The following is a 22,626-nucleotide window of genomic DNA, read 5'->3' on the forward strand; positions in this document are numbered from 1 at the left end:
CCCTTTGATAAAATTAACCTGGTTAGCTGATTTAACCAGGATTAGCTAACCAGGTTAGTTTAACTAACCAAAATGATCAAAAATCATAAAAATTTCAGTTTTAAATATTTATTTATTTAATTTTAATTATTAGTTTACTTATTTAAAATATTAATAAAATAATATAAAAATTATTTTAACCCAAATTTTGATATTTTTACCGAATTAACGTATAAATTCCCGATTTTTGTACGGTTTAGGGTAATCTCTTGGCAATGATGAATTTGAGAGCTGAGATTAAGATGTATTTTCACTGTTTTTACGTGTTTAACATAGTTTAACATGTTATCAATTGTTTTGACAATACATAGTATTCAAACACAAATATGAATAAAATAATGCACTTTCATTATGATTTCAAGTCTCGAGTACAATTTGGGAATAAAACCAAATACCACAAAGGTACAACTTACAAAAATAGAAAGTACAAGTAGACTTGCCAAAAATGGAAAGATCGAAAATACGAGGTGTCACAGTCTCCCCTACTTTAGGAGATTTCGTCCTCGAAATCTTAAAGAGAAAGGACTGAACGAAGAGTAAAGTAATGGTCACAACATGGATGTTGAGTGCGAGGAAGTAATAACGAGAAACGTAAAATCAACAGTGATGGACTTGCCATCAGAAATTTTGACTAGGAATGACTTGGGGAGTTTCGAGTGAGTACAGTTTAACATAGATTCAAATTTAACAAATACAAATCCTTACGCGAGTATCGAGGTAATAGGGTTGTTAAAGAAAAAGCGTACCATCAGTGACTTCGTTGTCGTCTTGGGTTTGCTGTCGTTCTTGATTCCATAGAGGACATTGTGGGCGAAGGTGTGTAGTGTCTCCACACTTGTAGCATGCGCGTACTTTGTTGACTGACTCTTGGTGTTGGAACTTTCGTTTCCTGCCTTCGCTGCCACTTACTTGGGCTTCAGTGTTAGTGGTAATCTGGTTGGCTATCTTGGTGGATGTTGCAATTTGTTTATCGCGAACGCGATTGTTGTTTAGGCTAGCTGCTAGACGATAGACAACCTCGATGTTGTCAAGTTTGGCTGCTTCGATGGTATCACGCATCGTAGGGACATCATGAGTTTATATAGTTAGAATGTGGCCTCTATTTTTATTCTTCTATTTTTTTTTGCATGTTTGGTTAGAATCGGAATAATTTTCTTAATTTTTTTAAACAATAATAAAAATTTATAGTGCTTTCAAATATAGAAGAAAATCTTCTACCTACACACTAAATGTTTTGTAACCTAACATTGTCAAGGTCTATAGAAAAGTAGGAAAAATGTCTTTTTCTATTGGTTGAGGGTTTTAGTCATACCATGAATATCTATATATATATATATATATATATATATATATATATATATATATATATATATATATATATATATATATATGAATGAGATGGATTTGGGCTAGGTGGCATTTGTATTTGGCCCTCTTGGCTGATGTGGCAATTTAGTTTAGGAGGGAAATTACATTTTGGTTCTCAATACACAAACAAAATCACTTTGGACACGGGATCCGACTACATTCGGTTCGGATATATGGGTTTTCAATGAAATTGAGTAACAAATATGGATCATATAAATCCTTTCTCTCAATTCACGCTTTTCTTTTTCTCCAAACCCTAAACGAGATCATGCATCCTTCTTCTGTCGGCGACTAACATCTGATTCCATCGATCTTGCCTAAATCACATTAACGATTTCTGATTCAAGCTATCTTTTCTAAACAATTTTGAAAATCGAAGGTATGTTGTTTTGATTTCTTCATCATCTATTATAGTTTGGGCATCTTTATTTGTTAATTGTTCTTTATCTTCGATTACCTATTATTGTAATAGGATTTAGGGCTTCCAATTTTATATATTGTGATTATGAAATATGAAATTTGATGATTCAATTTTGTTTCTGTTGTTCTGTTTTTTCGATTACCTATCATTTTAATAAGATTTAGGGCTTTCCATTATGGCAGTGCATTTGGGGAACATCAAAAATATGAAGACATAAGGTGCAATCTTTCTCTGATTTGATAACTTTATCTCAAATTAAATATGATTGCACACCATAAATGACATTTCATCTCTTAAACAGTGACTATATGATGGATATGATATACACTTTGATTACTTGAAGACATAAGGTTATATAATGCATACTCTGACTATATGATGGATATGATATACACTTTCATTACTGACTTTATTATTGATGGTTCATATGACATAGAGAATGTGGAGATGATGCCTTTCATGGACATGTTTAGATAATGTGGTATGCAGAAAGGTGAGTTGTTGTATAGTTGTTACCTAATCCCTTTTAAATATATCACTTATAATCATAGGGATACTAATTGATGCTGGTGTTTGTCATTTCAAGGTTTATCCGTTGTCAGCAAGGATAATCTTCTTTTTGGCCTTGCACATAAAAGGTAACTTTTGTGAAAAAAACTGGGTAAGTTCTAAAGATGTATGTTTGGAAGTTGTCGTTTATTCTTGAAATGGGTATCATAACATGAAAACTATTGTTTGGTTTATGCATGGGATTTAGGTAACGTTTTTTAGTATGATGTGTGGTTTCTTATATCTTGGTATGATAATACAATTATACGAGAATCTAATCTTTTGTCCCCTTAAAGATTAAGAGATTTTTTGGAGTGTCATTGCCAAGTTTTAGAGGCATTTGAGTTATTTTATCTGATTTTGTAGCTGATGTAATTAAAAAGAACTGTTATAGGCCGCTCTTTGTTCTACACATATTGATTATGTTTATGGAAAAGTTGGCACATTTGCGGTTCTACACAACTCAATCAATATTGTTCTACACCACTCTTCATCAATCCTAACGTGTATCTCAAAATCAAACATCTGAAACCGAGGACCCAAAACAGTTGGCCAAACGGTGATGGTGGTGGTTCTGAATGCAAACGGAAACGACAGTCAAGGAGTTGTAGTGGCGACCGTCTGGGGGTCAAGGTAACGTTCAGCTCTTTTTTGGTTCTTTTTCTGCCTACTGATGTCTTTTTTCAATGGTATTTTACCTATAGCCGGCAGCTCACGGTGGTTAGGGATCGAGGTCTTTGCTTTCAATGATTCCAAACATGATGAGGTAGACTTTGTTTCTCTTCTTAACCAGTGAATTAGGTTATAATCTTCAGTTGGAATACGGGAGGATAGCTGAGCGTCTTCAAGCGTAACGGTGTTTTGAGTAAACCAAACTACCCATTTACCATCTCTTTAAAAATTACTGATGTAAACCAAGAATTTTGAGTGTTTTCATATTTTTTCGCCTTTTGTTTTTGATTCGTTTGTAGAAAAAAACCTGATTTAGGCTACAGGTTTTTCTTTCACTAATTATTGTTGATTCTATTATAGAACAATCTTATTTTAGGGTTTGTAATAAATGTGAACCTGAGAACATTGAGGGTCCATAGCTAATGGAGCGTAAGACGCAATATACGAGTGAGTTCGTGAAGAAGGTATAGACTTCGAAGCTGGAAGTGACTACGCAGAGATTTTTGGCGCAGGTATTATTGATTTATATTTCTGTCATGTTATTTGTTAAAATTCATCCTCACTTTCTCTTTTGATAAACAGATACGCTCAGGTGCTATTGGACTCACTGATAGCGTGTTTTGGTTCATAATTTATCTATTTCTTACTCCTGCAGAGTATAGTTTAAGCTTCGTACGTTTATTTTTGTTCTTCTATACATTGACAAGAATCATACGAATTTAGTTTCTTTTTAAATATATTTGAGGGGTACTTTTGTCCTTTTCTATACAGTTGGATGTCACCATGCATTCTGTCGATGATGTTTTGCTCCTTGATATATTTCTAAAACGCCTGGTAAGTTACACGTCGATTCATTCATTTTACATTTTGTGTATCCTACTAGCTACCAGTTTGATTAAGTTGACTTTTTTAACCAGCGCTTCCCGTTCTTTTGTTTGGCTTATTTTGGTCCGTGGACATGCGTATTTGTCGTTTTCCAGTGGATCGTTCATGCATGTGTATCAATGTGGTATGCTGAGATCTTGCTTTATCCAAATCCGTAATTTCACATGATTATATACATAGAGCGAGTGCTTGCTAAAATAAATTTACATGGTTCTTGATACTGCAGGTGGCTGAATTCTTTCCTTTATTTATCATCTCCGTACGCTCCCATTTGGTACGCTCCTATGTGAATTTTAATCTGTTAAAACTCCTAGCCAAAAATATAATGTTGGAGGTCCTTTTACGTTCATGTTCATCACATTGTCATTCCTATTTATGTTTATTGTTTTTTTACTTCTCAAAATAGGTAGTATGCAATGAGGTTTTTGCATCCAGATATTGTAGCAACATATGATTATACTTTCATTTGGGATGAAGATCTTGGGTTTGAACACTTCAATGCGGACAAGTATTTCTCTCGCTCATGAATTATTCATTTAATTCAAAATTGTTGGTGTGTATATTTGTAAAATTAATTTCTTGTGCGTTGTATTCCAGGTATATCCAGATGGTTAAGAAACATGGGTTGGAGATTTCTCAGCCCGGTCTTGAACCGAATAATGGACTAACTTGGCAAATGACAAAGTGGAGAGGTGATAAAGAAGTTCGCAAGTATGTTATCATTGTTTAGTAATTTATATTCGTATAATGTTTCTTGAAGTAACTTCTTTATAAGTCCTATATGCTTTTATTAGTCCACAGGGTTCATGAAGAAAAACCAGGATGGTGCAGTGATCCTCATTTGCCTCCCTATGCAGCGTACTCTCTCTCTATCTCACTTTGACATTATGCATTACATTTATCTACGTCACTTCAGTTTAATAATTAGTTTTCTACTTTTATTCAGATTTGTAGAAATTATGGCTCATGTATTTTCTCGGGCAGCTTGGCGGTGTGTGTGGCATATGATTCAGGTAAATTTACATTTTGTGGCATATGATTCAGGTAAATTTACATTTCAACTATCAGTACTATATGGTCAAATGGCACGTGTGCACATTGTTACCAATACAGTAATCACAAATATTGGCTTTGTTATTTTCTTACAGAATGACCTGGTGCATGGATGGGGGTTGGATTTTGCATTCAGAACATGCGTAAAAGTCAGTTAATTCTTCTATATTCTCATCACGTGTCTTATTTTTTTGCATATATTGACTTTTTTTATCTCACAACCGGCACATGAGAAAATTGGCGTTGTTGATTCACAGTGGATCATTCATCAAGTCGTTCCTTCCCTGGGTAGCGAGGCGAGTCGTCATTTTGTTTGATAAATTAATCAGTTATCTTTTGAGTTATTTGCTTACTTCTCACACGATTGTTTATTATTATTATTATTATTATTATTATTATTATTATTATTATTATTATTATTATTATTATTATTATTATTATTATTATTATTATTATTATGGCCAGTCAGAGAATGGTGAAGCTCCATGGAAAGGAGTAAGAGATAGATGCAAAAGCGAGTGGGCACTTTTCCAAGATCGACGGTCGTTTTGTGTAAATGACAATTTTAATAACTTTTTTTGGGACACTACATAAGGTATTACGTCAAAGGAGATAAAGAGTTTTGTCATTCTTTTGGGTTCTATATCATTAGTATGGTTAACAAACTAATAAGAAAAAATTAAACCGAAAAAAACTTTATTTAGAAGTATCTTTGGTCTATATATATTCTTTTCAAAATGGTACTTTGTGTTTGTGTTATGAGCGTAGTACCAGTACCGTACCAAAAATCGTCAAAAGTGGATATCGGAACCGGTACCGAAAATGTTTAGTAAGGTACGTTACCGGTACCGCTACAGGAAAGGTACGGTAGCGGTATTTTAAAGTAAAAATCGGTATTGTACCGGTACCGAAAATGCCAAAGTAGGTACCGGTACCAAAAAATTCGGTACCAGTACCTGGTAACAAATGCTCTGTTGGTTTTGCAGCTCCCAGGAGATGACCCGAATGACCTTTCAGTCAGTCTCTGACTTGCATATATGCAAAAACAAACTGGGTCAGTTGAGTTTTTTTTCTTATCTTGACCCGATACTTTTTGTATATTATTTGATTTTATATAGTATATGCTTCGTATACGTTGATTTTATTCATCGTATGTTAGTTGTATCCACGGAAAAACAAACTTATGCCATGTGCATGTAGTTTTCTTTGTCGTAACGATTTTTTACACACATTTATTAAAGTTTGTTCATGTTGAATGTGTTGTTTCTGTGCAGGTAGGTACCGCTTCAAATTGTTTTTTACTTCAATATTCAGTCATGTATGCAATAACGTAATGATATGCAAAGTGACAATCTCTAAACCACTTTTTTAATCTATTTTTCGCATTTTAATAATTTGATTAAACCACTTTTTATTTTGAACTGAAACTGTCTTATTATTCATTTGCAATTTAGAGGTGGAATTCATGTTGTATTATTGGAGACTGGAGGAAGGGAAACAATATGTCCAATAGCTAGAAATTATTTCACTTCTGGTAGGAGGGTTGAGCAAAATCCTAATGATTATAATCAAGAGGCAGAAAGATACGGAGGTAAATGCAATTTTCTATTGTTTCAGACTTTCTTTGTTATGTGTTAGCGGTTTTTATGTGTTAGTGATCTGAGTTCCGGTTCGCTTTGTAGTAAGCCACAAGCTGAGGTTTCTAATGTAGTGTGGGCAAAGGGGGGCAAGCATTGCTATATGTTGCCACAAATGCTTCATTAAAACTGAAGATCAAAAAGCCCTTAGCAAGGAGTTAGTATTTATGTTATTTAGTTTTTAGGCAAGTATAATGTTTGGTAGTTGTTCTGTTAAAGTTATGTTGATCAACAACAATAGTAGCAATTAAAGGATATGCGGGCATGGGCAATACCATTTTTGCATCACTTTGTTGTCCACATCATTATATGCTCGACTTCACTTAAAAGACTAAAACATACGTGAATGGTCAAGACCCACCCGACTCTTGATATTTGTTGTTAGTGACTCGCCTCTTTTCTTAGGAACCACATCGATACCCGGGTTAACATAGCCCAATCTTATTTGTTTTTTATGGCACAAATTGTTTTTTTGCTTCGTGTTTACTACCCTCGACCTTTATATGGTTTCGTGTATGCTATAGATTGTCCTGCATTATAGAGACAAAATAACCGATCTACTCTCGACCTTTATATTTCTAACTTTTTTATAATTTAATTATTTTAATAAGTTTAAGAAGTAAAAAATATATATTAATTATTCATGTATTTGAATAATCTGAAAAGCATATATGTTCATTTCAAACCGTTGCATTGCCCTTAAATACAACCGCAATCTTTGCTATCACCACCGTGTCGCACCCATCTTATGAGGCTCTACGTCGTCCTTCCACCACATGCCCTTTCAACAACAAACATAAAATTTGCATGTTATCCGATTCTTTTCCTTCCAATCTCTCCTAAGAAATCGTGTTTGTTAGTTGTTTTATAGCAGACTAGGAGTTGATATTTTATGTTATTCGTAAGCGAATATTGAAATCCAATGTCATTATGCCTATCAAAATATATCGTGTTTGTGTGTTTCAAAGGTTGGTGACGGTGGTGGTATTGAAGCCTTGGAGAATTCATGATAGTTTTTTAGTTTTTGATACATGTTAAGTGTTATAATAAAGAACGGACACAACATTAATAAAGTTCTAATAATCTGTTATAATAAATAAAAGTTTTTTTATGTCTTGGGTCATTCAGTGAGGCAAGTTTCTACCTCCGGTCCTTGCCGAAAGTTTCTTACCCTACTCGCAACCCTAGTGACTTCAACTTTCAATTCAAAACAATTATAAAACAAGTTTCTTCGCAACCTAATGACTACAACTTTCAATTCAAAACAATTATAAAACAAGTTTCTGACATAGTTCGATGAATATAAAGTAAATTTTCCTACCCGCGAAGTTCGCGGGTGATAACCTAGTATTGCATATCGTAGGCAAGAGCGGATCTAGGCCACTTTTGTGGGTTCCTAGAAACCCATTCGGTTTAGAAAAAATGGGAAAAATTAGTGAGAACCTAGTATGATTTGGAAAAAAAATAGTGAGAATTAATGAGAATCTATTAAAAGGAATCCAATGAAAAAAGTTTTTAGATCCGCGTTCGTAGATAGAAGTGTGTGAGTTAACCTTTATAGTCTTTTTCATTACAACATATTTAACGTCACATATTTACCCGCAATGTTACAACAAAAGATATGATAATTTTCATGCTCATACAGTTTTCATATTTTTATTTATAATTATTAAATGACAAATTAGATTTAAATAATCCCAACTCACTGTTATTGGCTAATAATAATTCTAACTCATTTAATCACGAATAATAATCCAAACTATTCACTTTTGTTTGTAAAATACTCCCAGTTAAAAAAACACTAACTAGGTTTAAAAAATGCTGACGTGGCAGGTGACGTGGCATGCCACATCAGCAAATTCGCTGACGTGGCAGTTGATATGGCATTTTTTGATGACGTGGCAGCTGATGTGGCTGTCTACGTGGCATTTTTGATGACGTGGCAACTGATGTGGCAGGTGATGTGGCATGCCACATCAGCAATTTTTTAACCTAGTTAGTGTTTTTTTAACTAGGAGTATTTTACAAACAAAAGTGAATAGTTCGGATTATTATTGATGATTAAATGAGTTGGGATTATTATTGGCCAATAACAGTGAGTTGGGATTATTTAAATCCAAATTGCCTTATTAAATTTCATAACAATAGTCAAAAATTATGGATTGAAAATCGCCTGCAATTTATTTCTAAGACAAATTATCTCTTAAAACTATTTTTGTTTAGAAATTTAGCTTAACGTTTGTTTCTAATCATACTTATGCAACTTAAGCTAAATATAAAAAAGTATATAATAAAAGAAGAATATGTTCCTTGTGAGTTGTGAGATTTTGCATTTAGATTCTTAGAATGGTCCCAACCACATATTGAGGTTGATCTGATGTCTCCTATGGTAATGGCACGCCAGACCATGCAAGGGTCTCTTTCAACAAAACGGAATTTATATAATATCATTGGTTTTTTTTAAAGAAATGGTTTAAATGATTTTTTATTTATCTTTTTTTATAGTTCTTACAAAATATTATTATGATAAAATCATAAAACTAGTAATTTTTAATATGTGAGATATTATTGTTATGTTAGATATAGTCATGAGTTACACAACATCATGGTTTAACTCATGTATTTCACTTTAATCCATCAAACACAAGCTACAAATTCAAGTGTACATGAGTCGAGTCTTGTGTATCATAAATTTATGTGTATCGTCAACAAATGTATATGCCAACCAGACTCACACATTCCCGATAATATTGACGCATTTGACAATTTATATTCCTATTTGATGCATAAAGTTTGGACATCCAAAAAACAAAAATTATAAACCATATAAATACACATAGAAAAAGGGATCAGTATGAATCCATGGTTTTTATTATTGATAATGGGTAACTTAATTAAGCACATTAGATGTTAATCATGTCATTTTCTGGTTGACATAATCACAATTTAAAATATTGTTTTAGACTACCCGTAGTGGGGTTTTTGGCGTTTTTTCCTAAAAAAAAAAACGCTCAACCACGCCCTTCCACCGCCCCCAAGGGCGTTTTTGTTGCGAAATTGGGTTGCGGCGTTTCAAATTAAACGCCGGGAGGAAAAATCTTGGGCCAATCAGACCCTTTCACAATCAAATATCATTACTTTTAATTAAAAAAACAAAAAAATAAATAATTGGATAATCATTCGATTGGGCATTATTGGACTCATTTTAGAAAAACGCCCATAATGCCCTATTACTGACTGGACCGCCACATAACGTATAATGCCTAAGGGTCTTCCTTCACCACTACACATGGTCTTATGGTTGATTCTAAAGATCAATCATATGAATGATGTTATGCAACCCTCTCAACTAACAAGAAGGTCAAAGCACGATTGCCACTTTATAGTCGCAAGTTTTCATGACACGTTGGAAAATGATGGGTCATACATCCACTCTTTTTTTAAAAGGATAACTTCATTAAAACCACACCCGAGCTCGAAACCGAGCCAGGAACAACAAACAAAACATAGAAAGAACTACATAAAAACAAAATTACACAAATCCAGCCACGAGATGTGGTTGTTCCTGGATCTATACTTGAACCATAGGAAACCAAGGGACTTTAATTCGCAAAAAATGTTCTCCACTTTGACCTCAACACCCGAGAAAATCGCCTTATTCCGAGCCGTCCACAAGCACCACAAAGCCGAATACATAATACCTTGAACAATCGACTTCTCAGCAATCTTCACATGGTTCGACTTGTGCACCTCCAACAAATCTTTAAAAGAAAACGCGAAAATAGGAGCGATACGACACCAACGACTGACCTTCTGCCAAAGGATGACCGCTACATAACACGATGTGAAAAGGTGATCCACTTATTTGGCTACCGACTTGCAAAGAGGGCAAAGCCCATCACCCACCATAATCCCCCTTTTACTCAAAGCATCCGCCGTAGGAATCCTGTTCATTTCAGCTCTCCAAACAAACAAATTACATTTGCTTGGCACCCACTTGTTCCAGCTATGGACAAAATTCACCCTATCCACTGAAGCATCCGCCAAGACGTTCTTAACCAATTTAACAGCGAATGAGCCCGTCGAATCTCCCAACCACCTCCACCCATCTTCTCTAAACCCAAGAGACACAGTAGAAATATCCATCAACAAAGAGGAAAACTCAGACGACTCCACCCCAATCTCCGGATCATGTTTCCACAACCAATCACCCATCACTCGGTCACGAACGGAACACGAATTCACCACTTCCAGTGCGAAAAGGTTCGGATACAACTCCTTAAGAGGCTTATCCTTCAACCACGGGTCCAACCAAAATAATATCCGATCTCCTTTACCCACAATCCCTTTAAAATAATTCTGAAGCACAATGTTGCCAACAATGGGTTTAGTTAAGACAGAAACAATGCTATTCCATACACCGCTACACGACTTCTTCACAGGAAGGAAAGTCCAATTCAGCCCGTTCGAGTGGATCGCATTGTAACACCTCGTAAAATCACGTCCAATGAGGTATTGACACGTGTAATAAACCATGATGAAGTCAAACAGCGAAGTTTAGGGACTACTTTTTCGAAAAATCGAAAAAATTTTGATTTTGAAAGGACTGGAAGTGTTAGCATACCTAAAATAAGTTTTTGAATAACCTCTCACGATGGTGATGTTCACAAATGTGCCACTTGATGATAAAGGATAGCCGTTTGCGTAATTAATTGAAAGTTTGCGCAATGAAGGGTTAAAAGCGTCAACATGTTAATTCTTACCTCTGAGTGACCTTTTAACAAACCGGGAGCTTCATGATATTTAATTATACTCTCGGGAATGCCAAGTAATGACCAACTAAGGTTTTTATGCCTATAAGTAAAGTTACGCGCAACTTTGCAAGTTAGGGGGGGGCTAAAAGTGTCAATATGTTTAATTATACCTCTGAATGACCTTTTGGCGGACCCGAAGCATCGTGATGTTTGATAATACTTTCAAGAATGCCTAATATGGATTAGATGAGGCTTCAATGCAATTAAATGATGAGATGCGCAAGTTTGCGCAATAGAAGGGCCTAAAGCGTCAACTTTTGAATCCACGCCATTCGGTGACCATTTAAGCAAGCAAAAGCGTAGTAATATTTAAGTGTATGCTTGGAGATGATTATTATGGGCCATGGAAGGCTTAGATGTCATTAAACGGCATTTCGCGCTACTTTGCGCAATTAAGGGACTAATTGCGTCAAACTGCAAAAGGAGGTCGAATCGTATGGTAACGAACCTTCCGGAATATGTTCATAAGTTAATCATACCCTATTTATCCTTTATATAGCTTAGATATAGGCTTAGAGGTGTTTAGTGCACAAAAATAAACTTTTATGTCATGCAGGGACTAAAAGTGTCAAAAAGTGCACAAGTTTGCACTTTTGCGCATATCTTGCATTCTGAATACCCCCGGACACCCAAAAATTTATGTAATCACTAAAATATTTTATTTTAGTATGTGGCATGATAAAATTTCACTCGTCGCGTAATTTGGATCGTTTTTAGCGTCCGTTCGTGCTTCGTCGTAATTAGACGCACATCGTGACCGTACGGCCAAACGAACCGACATCCGACATGTTTTTGAACATGTTTCATGTCCCCTATGTTTAATCATCATACTGGAGCCTTAAAATGAGGTTAACGGGCCTTAATCGTGCCTGAAATGACCTTATACGCTAGCAGGGACTGATTCTGTAAATTCTGGAACTTAGTTGCTGAACCAGGGACCTCAGGCGGCCCGCGTGAACATCCCTGAAACCTTATGCGGGCTGCATGAGCATGTCAGAGTTGCAAAAATCAGTTTCCAGCTGTTGCCAGCCTGTTCCAGCTTGATCCAGCTCTTGCACATGGTATTTTTCAATCCTTGGGCAGCCCATGGTATACCAAAACAATGGGTAATAGGTGTATGGCTTAGATTTAATCACGGTTTACGAGAAACGATCCTAACGGTTCTTGAAAACCTATAAATACCCCACTTGATTTTGAGTTTCATTCACACTTGGTCTTGAATTCTCTAAGTTGGGGACTTTGCTCCTCATACCTGAGAAATTAAGATCAAACCTCCTGGCTTGGACCCTTCGTAAGTCCCCTTTCGTGCCTAGTTTAATTTTTAGCGGTTATAGCCGAAAGGTCAAGCGTTTCGACAAACGCTTTGACTTTTAATCGGTTAAGCCATGGTTCATGACGAACATGGCTACGTGACCGTAATTAAGTAGGTGTTTAACCCTCAAAAGGGCGTCTCCTAATTACCACGTTTACTTAGTTTAATTGTCGGGTCAAATGAAAGTCAAACGGGTTAGTTTTAAATAGAATGCATAACTATTAAATTAAAAGTCATAAAATCAGTTTTGCCACATTAATAACTTGGTAAATATTAGTTGAACATGTCTAAGCATGATTCAACCCGACAATTCTAAGTATAGGCCCGGTTCAGAGCCGAAAGTCGCGAAAGTTGACTTTTGCTTTGACTTTCAGTTTTGACGCGAATTAGACTTATTTAGATATGCCTTAGGATTCCTTTAGGATCATGTTATAGGTTAGTGTAACCCTCTGAGGTTATACAACCTGAATCCTTAGTTATCCTATTCATTTGCAAGTTTCTGTTATGTGCCGAATTGTTGACCGTTATGCCCTTTTGACCTAAAAACGATATTTTTGAAAATGTGAGAGGATAGAAACCTTCACTACTAAATTATAAAGTTGTCCATAAAATTTGACATCAGTTTAAGGTCTAGATTAGGAGTTATGCTCAATAGCGTAATTAGAAGCTACTTTAGTAATTAAATAGCGTAAAATTGCATATAGCCTATCTAAGCCCAAATTTTTATACAAAGCTTTGTACCTACTGTATTAAAATAATATTTTGGGATTTTTAGAAATTTTTATTTAATTTTAGGCTGAGCATAACTTAGTGTTCTAAGCTTAATTCGGCTAATGCCGGTTTTGCCCTTTTGGGCTATAAAATGAGTTTATGAATCCAATTGACCCCAAACCTTTTTCTACTGACCTAATATGTTAAATAAATTATTTTGAGCCTTCTGGAATTTTTAAAATATCAGCTTTCTATATAAAACCCGGAAATGGCTCCAAATCGTCTTTTTAAGCGTTTTTAACGCATAAGTATGTGTTAGAACCTATTTTAGCATATGAGGTTGAAACCTACTGATGTATTCAGTAAAATTTTATATTTTAAACAGTAGGAGAATATCTTAAGATCAGAATTCCAGTTTTGACCTTTTAAGCATATGTGAAATTACCAAAACGCCCCTGCGGTGTCTAGAATGATTAAGATTGATAAATTTTCACATAGGATTAATACCCTACTGTTATAACTTAGTAAATTAAGTATATTTACTGATTTAATCAGACCTGTAACTCAGGTTATTATTTAAACCCTCTTACACCCTTTAAAATGACCAAAATGCCCTTATGAGGCATAAATTGGGTTTAAAACCATTTGGGGCATAATGGAAGGTATCATTCTGATATCAGAACATGTTTAAGGCATATTAACTTAGGAAACTTGTATATCACTCTTATGGTTACTCGTTACGCACTTTATGCGTTCGGATCGGCGTATGTAACTAGTTTACCCATTTTAGCCCAAACGGGTCAAACCATATCATTTCACCCTCAAAATCCAGAATGTGATTAAGTTACCCTTATTAAACAAGTATGCAAGCTTGTTGGGTCAAAACCACATTCTAAAACGGTCTTCGCCTTATCGTGCGTTTAAACTGTAATCTTCATGTAAGAACTAACAGGTCTAGGCTTAGGCCAAATTAAAGACCCGTTAGAAATCTAATAGGTTATTAAAAACCTTCGTTCCAGATTTAGGGGCCCAGTAAAAGCTATCTGTACTTGCTTGGTGGTATACGGCTGGGATTAAATTTATATTTAGCTCAGGTAAATACGTTTAACTCATTTTCCCTATACGGGCTTGGGGTACGGTATATAAAATACCGCTTGGTCGGGGAATTGACCTTAACCGGTCGGTGGTTAAGTGTTGTCAAATTAACCCGTTTAAAAATGTTGTTTCGTTTGTTCAACGCCTTTGGGGGCTTAATGACCATGTCCTGGATATCCTTGGCATCATTCAAAGAATGGCCACGACCTTAGCACACGGGTGTAGGCGTACACCCGTAGTGCATTTCAATAAAGTATAATCGTCGGCCGAGAGAAGTCTCGCGGCGGAATTATATAAGTGGTGTGTCTATTAATCTTTAACCCGGCACGACCCGAGCTACTGAACGCATAACGAACATGTAATTCTTTTACAAGATTATTAAGCAAATAATTATCCCAAGTTATAAAATGTTTTGTGCCACGGGCATTCAAATCAATTTTTAAAAACCTTTTCAAAATGAGTCAGTTAAATTGTATTTACCAGTGAAAACTGACGTATTTTCCCAAAAAGACTAAGTGCAGGTACTACGCGTAATAGGTTGGTTTCTCCTAGCATCATGTAGAAGTCTCGCAAGCTTAGATGCCTGAAGTCTGTTGAACAATGTTTTATTTTATTTGCGATCCGCCAGTGGATCTTTTACTTTCCGTATTATAATACTTGGATATTACTTCATATCGGATTGTAATATATTTTTGCTTCCGCTGTGCATTTAAATTGTGTGGTTTGACTATGATGATATCAACTACGTCACGTACTCCCCACCGGGCCCACCGGTAATACGTGGAAATATCAGGGTGTGACAGGTTGGTATCAGAGCCAACACTGAGTGAATTAAACACTAGCCTTTTGTGTTTAATCTCAGTTACACAGTAGCACATTCCTTGACCTTCTGAGTCTAGACTTAACATAGGAATACTATCATCTGTATTCGGAGAATTGTTGCTTTAAATTCTATATTTTTATTCGTCGCCAAGCAAAGAAGCCGTAATGGAGATTTTTCTCCATTCCAAGCCTAAGAAAGGTCGAGCTTTATACTGCGACTAGGATTAACGTGCAACCAAGGAGAAAACATTCGGATATAAGATGAAGAAGAAACTCCTATTGCTAAAGATCGTTTCCTTAGAAGTCCTTATAAGGACATATTTATCTTTCGGTCCCTTTGCGGACAGCATCATTCCTTAGAAGTCCCGTTTTAGGGAAACCATGTACCTGTTTCAATTATAATAGGACAGTTAGATTTAAAATAACGTTCCTATTATAAGATCTACCATTATTACAAAATGGCAAAATCTAAAAAGGGACAAGACCTAGCCATGTGTCATTTGAAGACAAGGCCAAGATGGTATCTCCATAATTAGATTCAGATCCAAAATTTACATCTCAATTTAGGATTGATCTCCATTTAATATTAAAAGAAAATCTTAGGGGTAAAACCTAGCCACGTGTCATTGTAGTCATGGCCAAAACGGTAGAACCTGTCTAAAAGATTCCGAAAATTTAGTTAACATCTGTAAGTGTGTTAGCGTGTTGGGCAAATTGTGATGCAGTATAAATCACGCAGGCCATCTTTGAAAATTGGGATTTTATTTAAAACTTCCCTGTAAGTAAATAGCCATCCTTTAAGGATGAAGTGCCTACGTGTAATAAATAACGTCCTCTGGGACTAAAGACAGTGGTAGCTTGCAGCTCACTGTCAAGAGGTAATGGATTTTGATTCAAACCTTAGTGCCTCGATTCCATAAAATCTGGGCTTATAAACTGTCCATATCACTAGGCCTTGTGTGCCATTATTAACTTATAATATAGGATTCATGATAAGGATCCTGAACAGTTGTACATTTATCAAAATAACTAGAATGGTTATTTAAAACCATAGGTTATAAATTTCAGTAAATTCATCTGAGCCTATTCTAAAGGTTCAAAATCCTTGTTTACACCTGAAAACGTGTTAACACTTCTGACAATGGGTGATGCGATGAAATCATACTTGTCATCCTTATATTAGAGATCTTCCAAACCCCTCGTTTAGCCTAAAAGTATCAATAGGAATCATGTCTAATAAACGTCGAACATGATGTACGCATCTAAACATCCATCTGGGATGTATACCTGCGGGTAAGGATGTATGCATGAAAAAAGATAGTTTTATTTCATAACTTCTTGTCAAGACAATGAACTATGAAATTTTCCGATCCGAAGGAATCATTGATTATGTTTTAAAATTTCCCTATTGACAAGGCCTCAGTGCCATAAAAAAAAGTCTTTTGGAACAAGCCCTTGTGCTATATAAAATGTCAGAACGACATTGACAGTTGTGACTGATGTCCCCTGTCTAATAAATATGAATAATCATATTCCGTTTAAACGCCTAAGATGGTTATTTAAAAAAAAACCTAGGCAAAACATAATCAAATAAACTTAATACTATCTATTGGCCTATATGGTTTGTTTGCACCATGGCTATTTAATTATCAAGTTCGACAATTCCCTATAATTAAGTAAGCTATTACTACTTGGTTTGTAGCCTTCGAAGCATCATCATGGCCGACCCCTCCGAAGCTCGCAATCATCCAGTTAATCAGAATAATGATACAAGACTGAATTTAACGGGCACCGAGTTACAGGCTATGATAGATATAGCCATAAACAACGCTGTGGACCGTGCGTTGCAGGATCATAAGCAAAAGTGTGATGGCACCCCGAATAAGGGTTGTAAAAAGGGTAAGGCCAGTTCAAACTATAGCCAGTTCAAGCCAAAGGAGGCAAAACCCGAGTGTAAAACCTGCAGGAAGAAGCACTTCGGAAAATGTTACTATGAGCAGACCAGGGAATGTGTCATCTGTAAAGAGGTGGATCCCGAGACCCATGAATGCAAGGACTCGAAAGACAACCAGCAGTTAGGTAAAAAGACCAGATGCAAAACCTGTAAGAAAAACCACCTCGGGAAATGCAGATTTGAATCCCAGCCTTTACCCTGTGGAATCTGCAAGTCCAAGGAGCATAAGACCTTGGATTGCAAGAAGTTGGGAGACGCAACCTGCTATGGTTGCAAAGAAATAGGGCACATCAAAACTAACTGCCCGAATAAAACCAAGAAGCCTGGGGAGACTGAGAAGAACAACGCTGGAAACTCTCAAATGGATGCTCAAGAAGCTAATCAGGATGCCAATATCGCAACAGGTAATTCCTTTATCAATAACGCTCATGCTAGAGTATTACTTAATTGAGGTTCAGATAAGTCTTTCGTAGACAATGGATTTTGTAAATCTTTGAATCTGCCTGTTAAAAACTCTAAGCGTTAAGTATAAAGTAGGATTGGCCAATGGTACCCCAGAGACTGCTTCAGCAATATTAGATGGATGTATATATCCATTAGGAACCATTCTTATCCTCTGTCCTTGTTTCCGCAGTATAGGAACTCGATATAATAATAGGAATGGATTAGTCATCCTGTAACCAAGCCCATAATCGGGGTAATAAGAAGCAAGTAGTTATCAAGACTTTTTATGTTAAGCCCTTGGCAATGCAAGGAGGATATATGGTAAGGACTGCCTGAGCACTTGTTGAATTGGTATTTAATACCAAAGCTTCGAGTATGGAAAAACTCGAAAGGGACGAACAACAGTCGCGATGCTAGAGGTGCGACAAGTGTTAATGGCATAACAGATGTGAGCCTCAATGTTAATGAAGTTAGTCTTCAAAACTGTAATTAACATAGCTGCTAGAAAGGGATATAAGAAAAGTCATGAAAGGTTTTCAAACCTGCTCATCATAAATCCATTAAGAATCTACCTCAGCTGCTGATGTTATATAGATTAAGAAATAACCAGTCAAGCTGAGACTGCCCTGAGATTTGTTAAAGAGTCTGCAGCTAAGTTAAAAAGGGATTAAGAATGGATGTGTTTAACCCTCCTGATGAATGATTAGAAGCAGTTCACATTATGGCAACAGATAAATTCCTTGTTGAAATTTCATTGCTAGTAGTCCGTTTGGCTTCAGTCGCTGCTAAGTCTCTCATAAAACCACGCAAATTTTTTTTAGAAAATATCCCGTAAGAACCCCAAATATTAAGTGTAAGGTAAAACTTACAAGCGAAATCACAAGAACCATTTCTTCAGCTCATGTCAGAAACCTTTAATCGTAGAATTTTAGAAATATCCTCCCTAAGGAAGTGCGTCAGCATACATAGATGATATCTCTTTGATCTCTAACGATTTCGAATACCAAACAGTATGATAAAAGCGCCATATGAGGATTGATGTATCTTAATAAGCCCCGTAGATTGATTCCATGCCTGATCAGTATGGAGGTTTAATGCATGGGACCACAAAGATATCCCGATAGTCATATGGTACTAAAATCAACTAATGGTATTCAAAGAAGATATCCAGAATGGAAGTTTTCATGCAAACGTTCCCGATTAAGGAATTCGTGGACTTATAACATGAATGTGTCATTTATTTGACACGAGCAATGATGGATAATCTGGAGCCTGAGATTTGGAAATTCTTTGCAACCTCCTTGTATATTGATTATCTCTTCCCAAGATTACCCTATATTCCTCCTGTGAGGCAAGTAGAATTAAGAATTATAACCCATCTAGGGCTGTATTAATATGAAATCTCCAAGACGGCTAGTACCATCATTGGATAATTCGAAACCCTGATTAAGTAAGTTTTAAAATAGAGGATTCATATAGCCTAACCCAATATTCTGAGGATTCGATATAGTTAATTAAGAAAGACGATTCAATTTGCTTATGCATTGATTATCGCAACCCTAATTAGGCAACAATTAAGAATTTCCATCAGCTGCCCAGGATCGTCGATTTATTCGACTGACTTAAAGGATTAGCTATCCCTTAAGATTAGTTTTAAGCAGTGATTGGAATAACCATCTCACCTTAAGATAAGCTTTTCTATAATAGTTGTTATATAAGTATCAAGGCTGCTCCTTGGGAGGCCTTGTATAGATGAGATGTTAAACATCTATTGTTAGACAGAAAAAAATTGGTAAGTCCAATTATCAGGATCTGAAAGTTGCATTAGAAACAACGAATAGGATCGTGCAAATCCAAAATTCATCTGTAAGTTGCCAGTATTCGGCTGAGAATCAAAGATTAATGGAAATAGCAAACCTCCTAAGTTCATATTAAGGAATAAGGTTCAACAAAAGATATCACTATGGAAAGGTGTACCAATATGTTAATTATCAGGCTAGTAAGCTCTGAATATATGAAATCATTCGAAGGAATCGAATATATCAAGATCAAATAGCTTATAAGCTAAAACCTATTTAAGGAGCTTGACGGATCTCGCAATACGTTACACATTGAGGATTTAAGGATGTGTTTCACCAATAAGTCGAGAAACATTATCGCATAATACGCAGATTTATGATATGATAAGAAACCTAGATCGACTGAGGATCGATAGGTTAAGAAGCCCCAAAAGGATACATGTACCTATTATGGAGGTCAACTTGGGAGCTTGGAAAGACTCCAGACATGCTATGAAAGTTAAGTCCGTTATGCGACAAAAGGAACTTACAGCATTTTAGCAAATCTCGAGGTCGAGATTTCTTTTAAGGGGGTTAGGATGTAACACCTCGTAAAATCACGTCCAATGAGGTATTGACACGTGTAATAAACCCTGATGAAGTCAAACAGCGAAGTTTAGGGACTACTTTTTCGAAAAATCGAAAAAAATTTGATTTTGAAAGGACTGGAAGTGTTAGCATACCTAAAATAAGTTTCTGAATAACCTCTCACGATGGTGATGTTCATAAATGTGCCACTTGATGATAAAGTGTAGCCGTTTGCGTAATTAATTGAAAGTTTGTGCAATGAAGGGTTAAAAGTGTCAACATGTTAATTCTTACCTCTGAGTGACCTTTTAACAAACCGGGAGCTTCATGATATTTAATTATACTCTCGGGAATTCCAAGTAATGACCAACTAAGGTTTTTATGCCTATAAGTAAAGTTACGCGCAACTTTGCAAGTTAGAGGGGCTAAAAGTGTCAATATATTTAATTATACCTCTGAATGACCTTTTGGCGGACCCGAAGCATCGTGATGTTTGATAATACTTTCAAGAATGCCTAATATGGATTAGATGAGGCTTCAATGCAATTAAATGATGAGATGCGCAAGTTTGCGCAATAGAAGGGCCTAAAGCGTCAACTTTTGAATCCACGCCATTCGGTGACCATTTAAGCAAGCAAAAGCGTAGTAATATTTAAGTGTATGCTTGGAGATGATTATTATGGGCCATGGAAGGCTTAGATGTCATTAAACGGCATTTCGCGCTACTTTGCGCAATTAAGGGACTAATTGCGTCAAACTGCAAAAGGAGGTCGAATCGTATGGTAATGAACCTTCCGGAATATGTTCATAAGTTAATCATACCCTATTTATCCTTTATATAGCTTAGATATAGGCTTAGAGGTGTTTAGTGCACAAAAATAAACTTTTATGTCATGCAGGGACTAAAAGTGTCAAAAAGTGCACAAGTTTGCACTTTTGCGCATATCTTGCATTCTGAATACCCCCGGACACCCAAAAATTTATGTAATCACTAAAATATTTTATTTTAGTGTGTGGCATGATAAAATTTCACTCGTCGCGTAACTTGGATCGTTTTCAGCGTCCGTTCGTGTTTCGTCGTAATTAGACGCACATCGTGACCGTACGGCCAAACGAACCGACATCCGACATGTTTTTGAACATGTTTCATGTCCCCTATGTTTAATCATAATAGTGGAGCCTTAAAATGAGGTTAACGGGCCCTAATCGTGCCTGAAATGACCTTATACGCTAGCAGGGACTGATTCTGTAAATTCTGGAACTTAGTTGCTGAACCAGGGACCTCAGGCGGCCCGCGTGAACATCCCTGAAACCTTATGCGGGCTGCGGGAGCATGTCAGAGTTGCAAAAATCAGTTTCCAGCTGTTGCCAGCCTGTTCCAGCTTGATCCAGCTCTTGCACAGGGTATTTTTCAATCCTTGGGCAGCCCATGGTATACCAAAACAATGGGTAATAGGTGTATGGCTCAGATTCAATCACGGTTTACGAGAAACGATCCTAACGGTTCTTGAAAACCTATAAATACCCCACTTGATTTTGAGTTTCATTCACACTTGGTCTTGAATTCTCTAAGTTGGGGACTTTGCTCCTCATACCTGAGAAATTAAGATCAAACCTCCTGGCTTGGACCCTTCGTAAGTCCCCTTTCGTGCCTAGTTTAATTTTTAGCGGTTATAGCCGAAAGGTCAAGCGTTTCGACAAACGCTTTTTAATCGGTTAAGCCATGGTTCATGACGAACATGGCTACGTGACCGTAATTAAGTAGGTGTTTAACCCTCAAAAGGGCGTCTCCTAATTACCACGTTTACTTAGTTTAATTGTCGAGTCAAATGAAAGTCAAACGGGTTAGTTTTAAATAGAATGCATAACTATTAAATTAAAATTCAGAAAATCAGTTTTGCCACATTAATAACTTGGTAAATATTAGTTGAACATGTCTAAGCATGATTCAACCCGACAATTCTAAGTATAGGCCCGGTTCGGAGCCGAAAGTCGCGAAAGTTGACTTTTGCTTTGACTTTCAGTTCTGACCCGAATTAGACTTATTTAGATATGCCTTAGGATTCCTTTAGGATCATATTATAGGTTAGTGTAACCCTTTGAGGTTATACAACCTGAATCCTTAGTTATCCTATTCATTTGCAAGTTTCCGTTATATGCCGAATTGTTGACCGTTATGCCCTTTTGACCTTAAAACGATATTTTTGAAAATGTGAGAGGATAGAAACCTTTACTACTAAATTATAAAGTTGTCCATAAAATTTGACATCAGTTTGAGGTCTAGATTAGGAGTTATGCTCAATAGCGTAATTAGAAGCTACTTTAGTAATTAAATAGCGTAAAATTGCATATAGCCTAGCTAAACCCAAATTTTTATACAAAACTTTGTACCTACTGTATTAAAATAATATTTTGGGATTTTTAGAAATTTTTATTTAATTTTAGGCTGAGCATAACTTAGTGTTCTAAGCTTAATTCGGCTAA

The 22,626-nt window shown here is 36.1% G+C and overlaps 1 long non-coding RNA gene across 12 annotated transcripts; it reads left to right on the plus strand.

Annotated features, from left to right (window-relative positions):
- Positions 1 to 1,628: 1,628 nt before the first annotated feature.
- Positions 1,629 to 6,924, plus strand: LOC110923328. 12 transcript variants are annotated; one of them, XR_004882296.1, is made up of 21 exons: positions 1,629 to 1,786; positions 2,011 to 2,046; positions 2,130 to 2,178; positions 2,265 to 2,321; positions 2,415 to 3,010; positions 3,082 to 3,143; positions 3,426 to 3,561; positions 3,632 to 3,721; positions 3,821 to 3,883; positions 3,967 to 4,058; positions 4,161 to 4,208; positions 4,341 to 4,442; positions 4,532 to 4,645; positions 4,729 to 4,792; positions 4,881 to 4,947; positions 5,083 to 5,136; positions 5,453 to 5,582; positions 5,974 to 6,041; positions 6,262 to 6,332; positions 6,442 to 6,578; positions 6,670 to 6,924. It is a non-coding gene; the product is annotated as an uncharacterized LOC110923328 (long non-coding RNA). The 12 variants fall into 12 exon arrangements; XR_004882295.1 differs by having other exon boundaries at positions 6,262 to 6,317; XR_004882297.1 differs by having other exon boundaries at positions 6,262 to 6,305.
- Positions 6,925 to 22,626: the final 15,702 nt, after the last annotated feature.

Source organism: Helianthus annuus, chromosome 15 (assembly GCF_002127325.2).
Source record: "Helianthus annuus cultivar XRQ/B chromosome 15, HanXRQr2.0-SUNRISE, whole genome shotgun sequence".
In the NCBI taxonomy this organism is placed as follows: domain Eukaryota; kingdom Viridiplantae; phylum Streptophyta; class Magnoliopsida; order Asterales; family Asteraceae; genus Helianthus; species Helianthus annuus.